This window comes from Nicotiana sylvestris, chromosome 12 (assembly GCF_000393655.2).
Source record: "Nicotiana sylvestris chromosome 12, ASM39365v2, whole genome shotgun sequence".
Taxonomy (NCBI): Eukaryota; Viridiplantae; Streptophyta; class Magnoliopsida; order Solanales; family Solanaceae; genus Nicotiana; species Nicotiana sylvestris.
The window spans coordinates 8,201,529-8,207,528 of NC_091068.1; positions in this window are offsets into that span (position 1 = coordinate 8,201,529).

Below are 6,000 nucleotides of genomic sequence, written 5' to 3' on the forward strand. Positions count from 1 at the left end.
GGACCTCAAGGGGTGCCTAACACCTTCCCCTCAAGGTAATTTCGAGCCCTTACCCGATCTTTGGTAATGCAAACTGGTATAATATGAAGCTCTAGGTGCCCTAACGCACATTAATCCGTTAGTTGACGACTCTAACTAATTCCTTTTCACTACCCTCTCAAAGGAGTTGTCAAAATATCAAAACCCGATTTCACGAGAAAAAGGGGGCTTGACGTTGCACCTTAATCCGTGCAGCATGTGAGTTGTCCGTGCGGATTTTGATTCGATATTATAACACGTGAGTTGTCCGTGCAGCACGTGAATTGTCGTGCGGATTATAGCGCTTTGGATGTAGGATCCCCTCCGGAGTCTGCACACCCCTTGTGAGCGCATGTACCTATTGAGTGTGAGTACTGAGGGCTGAGAGCCTAGTGATTGAGCTGTTGAGATGAGTTGAGTGACTGTTGCCCTGAGATGTTGTACTTGCTTTCATTTGTTGTTGAACTTATTTGATATCAGTCATTATTGTGCAATTCCTAGAAGATTTTATATCCGGTCTATTTTAACTTGAAACTGTATAAAACTGTCTTGACTTAAACTGCCGGATTTGAAAGCATGTCTATTCTTTACTGAAACTACTGAAATGAACTGTACTTGTATAGCTCATCACTGCTTCTCATTTCGTTATTTGTTTCTGTTACTTACTAAGTTGGAAGTACTCACGTTACTCCATGTACCTTAATAATTCATATGCAATGTTTTAATAAAATTTGTATAAGTTTAAAAGAAAATTATACTTATATATAGGATACACGCGCAATGTGCGTACCCAGAGACTAGTATATGTAAAAAGAGAGAGAGTTAGGATTTATATTTGTTTAAATAGTCTTAGGGTATGCGCGTTGCGCGTGTGCCCTATCTCATTGACTAACTTTCTTTTTTTTTCTGAAAATAATCACATACTAATAATATTAAAGTCTTTCTTTGATTAATAAAATAAAACACGTAAAAGTTGAGGATGATGATTATTGATTATATATCACTAACTCAATAAAAAAATAAGGTATAAATAGAAATCCTCAATCATTAGTTATTATCCTACTATGGTTGTATGAGGATTTCCGTAGAACAATTTTATGAAAATTATTGTTATTTATGCGACGTACCGAAAACAAATAAGTAACATAAAAATCCTTTTATCATGGTTTTTTTTAAATTTATGAAGTAACATAAATTGAAAACTGACTATTAGTTTTCTAGGAATTTTGGAATAACATTAAAGTGGTTGGCCTACCATGACAATATAAATCCTAAAAAGACTAATATTGAGTTAATATTTTTCAAAAGAAGTAATTTAATTTATATAAAATATAATGAGTATTCATTCGTTAGAATATATTTGGTCTTTAATTGTTCCATACGTATTGCTTTAAGTTTTATCTTTGCAATTACTATAATATAAATGATTTACTTTATTTTTATATCCTAAGAGTTATGTCTACTTAAAAAAATAATTTATTATACGATGATTAGTTTAAAAAAGAGTTGAATTGGATCTTTTGCTATAGCTAATTTTAAAGCATAATCATTTTTTTCTTAATTCCAAATGAAATAATGTATTTTTCTGTAAATTCTTAGTATTGGTTGATAATAGGTGAATTTAACTATAATTATGCCCTAAATAACCACCTTCTTGTATAGTTTGGATGATAAAAGTGATAACAAAATGCTCTTATTAGTGTTTTTCATGCTTTGCAGGTTATATATGACCAGAGAAGGCTATGGAGTACTTTTGGGATCAAATATGGAGAAAAAGAGGCCGATCGTAAAATTCCGTCAAGTAAACCACGTGAAACACCTCAAGTCAGAACTAGAAGAGGACTGTCGCGGTTCCACCGCGACCGCGGTAGAACCGCGGTAGAAGATGGCTGCAGACAAAGTGAGAATCAGAGAGCATGTTTGGCCGCGGTTTGACCGCGACCACGGCAGAACCGCGGCGGAGGCGGAGAACTTCAGGGACTAAAGTGCAAAACACGAGATTTTTAGCCCAAAACCCTATTTTAAACACTAGACTTCGCCCAAGAGAGGCATGTATTGATTTGGAGAGTATTTTGGCAAGGAAAAACAATTGTGAGAGATCACCCAAAACATCTTTCTTCGTTTCTTTGATTTTTCTTGCAAGATTTATGACGAATATTGTTTTAGTTTGTTTATCCATAGTTATGAGTAGCTAAATCCTTTGTCTAAAGTTTTGATGGAACCTATTGGGGGATGAACTTCTTGTTTATGTGAATACAAATTGCTAGTCTCAATCTTTATTTGTTCAACTTTGTGTATGTTGTAGTTAATTGACAGGATCCTCAATTAGCTGTGCCTATTTAGTGTGCATAACTCGGGAGAGAGTGCATATTTAGGTTATTGTTGAACAACACCACTCCCAAAGTATAAGAGGGATCTATAACTGCGGGTTTAAAGGCGGGATTAGGGATAACGAAGCCTTGAGTGCAATCTAAAGTGAACCGTGTTAATTAGAGCTAGCTAGTGTATCTCGGGAGAGTGCATTGAGTATATTACTGTGATTATTCGGGAGAGAGTTACGGTAAGATGAGCATTCATGATTGATAGAGAGGTGCTGGACAATTTTTATGAAGCATAAACAGAAAGGATTCCATCAATAGGGGAAGTCATTACCTTAGCGTTTTCTCATTATTGTTTACAACCTTAGCATCCTTAGTTTACAGCTGTTTATTTACTTGCAATTTTAGTTATTAAAGACACCATCAACTGCGATTCAAACGTTTGGGGAAATTGGTTCTCAAGAGTTTAGTGGGCCTAAAGATAGTGATTGATAGGTTAACTCTCTGTGGATTCGACTCTGGGCAGAATACTCAGGTTATATTTGCAACGTCCGCAGGATCCTTTTTATAAGGCATATTTGGGATTGATCAAATTTTGGCGCCGTTGCCGGGGAGTTAACAGAATTATCAATTACCATTGATATAAATACTAAAATTCTTAGTGTAGTCAGTTTTTTCTACACCAAATTTTTGATTGAAATTTTTGACGGTTGTTGACGTGGTTGCACAGGTGTATGCCTAGAAACTCTACGAGGACTGGAGAACTACTTGAAGGACTCTCAGACCCCGAGAAAAAATTTCGGATATTGAACCGTGCCAACAAAAGACTTCAACAACCTCATCAAACACACAAACTCGAAATTGACATGGGTGGCGTAGACAACGTCAACGGAAACGTCAGAGATATGGCACCTCCTGTGCCTGAGGCTGCACTATATGACTGGGAACAACCCACAGCTGACAATCTGGCCACTGCCATTGTTGTGCCCGCGATACAAGCTGAATCGTTCCAGATCACGAACAACATGCTGCACTTGTTGCAAAACAAGGGACTATTTTCTAGGACACCAGCCGAAGATCCTCAGCAGCACTTGAAGAACTTCCTGTCAATTTGTAAAACTCAAAGGCAACCCAACGTAACTCCGAAAGCAATCAGGCTGTTATTATTTCCATTCTCAGTGACAGGAGCTGCTCAGATCTGGCTAAACTCACTCCCTATAAACTCTATAGAAACTTGGGATGAGTTAGTCAAGCAATTTCACATCAAGTTCCACCCGCCCAACAAAACAGCTCAACAAATTGATGAGATCGTGAGCTTTAAACAGAAACCAATGGAGACACTGCATGAGACATGGAGCCGGTTTAAAGGAATGTTGGTTATTTGTCCACACCATGGTATTCCAGATCAGATGTTGGGACAATGGTTTTACATGGGACTGTCAGATAGCATGAAGAACATTGTAGATGCCTCAGCTGGTGGGGCATTTTTGAGCAAAACTTGGAGAGAAGGTCAGAGTCTGCTTGACAAAATGGCTCAGAATTCGGGGTGGACGACGAGGAATGCACTTATCACTCTAGTGGTGTACTTAGTGCCTTTTGACCCATCAAATTCCATGGCTGAAAATGTGGCGACCCTCTTGACACAGATGAGCATACTCACCAAATAGTTAGAGGAATTAGGGCAGAAATAGCAAGTGCACATTGTAGATACTACCAATGGGGGCTTGTGCACATATTGCATTAGTCAGCCAATTGGTAATCCTTAGAATGCAGAACATGATTATCATCATCAACACCCTGAAGACATGAACTATGTATCAAACTATGGAGGCCAGAGACAGGGCAATCAGAACTGGGGTCAGTAAACTTAGCAGCCATAAAAACCACCTCAGCCACAGTACAACACTGGAAGCATGGGAGGTATGAGACCCCCCAACAATATGGCACCTTATCCAAGGCCACAGGGGTATAACAATCAGCAGCAAGGGTATCCCCCACATCAGCAACAACATGGTGGAAGGGAAGAAGATGGGTTCACTAGACTTGAAGCAATGATGCAGTAGGTTATTGGGTCCAATGTAAAAATAAATGAAAGAGTAGATGCACATGATGCAGCAATCAAAAATATTGAAGTGCAATTGGGCCAAATTTCAATGTCTCTGAACAATCGTCCTCAAGGGACATTACCCGTAGACACCCAGATTAATCCAAAAGATCAGGGCCCAAAGCAGCTGATGCCGGTGAGTCTCCGTAATGGTAGGGATCTAGATGTAGAACAAGGGAGAGCTCGAGAAAATATACAGGCTGAGACACTCATTCCAGTGCCCATTGAGCTGGATGAGTCTACGATACTGACATAGGTGACAGTCCAGCCCGCCCAGGAAGAAAAGAACATTCAGCAGGAGACCGAGAAAGTAGCTGAACCAGTTGAAGAGCCAGTAGTTGAAATAGTAGCTGATAAAGAGAAGTCCCAAGTGATTGGGAAGAAGAGACCTCCTGCACCCTTTCCACAGAGGCTGGCCAAGCATCAAAAGGAGGAGAAGTATAAAAAGTTCTTTGAAATGATCAAACAAATCCAGTTAAATATTCCACTGATTAAAGCTTTAAAGGAGATACCTGGGTACGCAAAAATGATGAAGGACTTCAAGTCCCGGAAATTTGATTTTCAAGACTTGGCTACGGTTACACTTACTCAGACCTGTAGTGCAGTGGTGACGAGACCTATTGCTGAAAAGCTATCTGATCCAGGTAGCTTTATAATTCCATGCACTATTGGGAATTTCGCCTTTGCTAAGGCGCTCTGTGATTTAGCGGCCAACATTAATATTATGCCCTGGCTATCTATAAGAGGTTGGGCATTGGGATAGCTAGACCCACCTCCATGTTGTTGCAGCTGGCCGGCAAGACTGTGAAGCGTCCATTCGGTATGCTTGATGATGTGCTTATTCAGGTGGTGAAATTTGTGTTCCCTTCAGATTTGTGATCTTGGATTGCAAAGTGGATGAAGAGATTCCTATAATCTTAGGAAGACCATTATTGGCCACGGGGAGAGCTCTGATTGACTGTGAGACAGGGGAGCTCAAAATGAGACTCAATGATGAGGAAATAACATTCAATGTGCAGAAGTCTATGAGGCGACCAAGCGAGTTCGCCAATTGCTCTCTTATTGTTGCCGTGAATGTAATTGTAGAGTCTGATGATGAGGCGTTGACAATTGAGGACCCCCTTGCTGCATGTTTGATGAACTTAGATGAAGTGAATGGTGAGGATTTGGTGGAATGGGTGTTGGCATTGAAAGGTAGAGGGTTCTGGGAGAGAAATCTAGAGTTTGAGCCCTTGCACTTAGAAAAGAGATAAACTCCTCCAGCTAAGCCATCCATTGAAGAACCACTAAAGCTGGAGTTAAAGCCATTGCCAGCCTACCTCAGGTATGAATTTCTAGGACCTGACTCCACATTACCTGTTATTATCTCATCTAGTTTGTTAGATGTGCAGGTTCAAAAGCTTTTACAGGTACTAAGGGAGTGCAAAACTGCCATTTGGTAGACTATGGCAGACATCAGTGGGATCAGCCCAACCTACTGCATACACAAGATTCGGCTGGAAGAGGGGCACAAACCTTCCAGGGAACATCAGAGGAGGCTGAACCCCAACATGAAGGAAG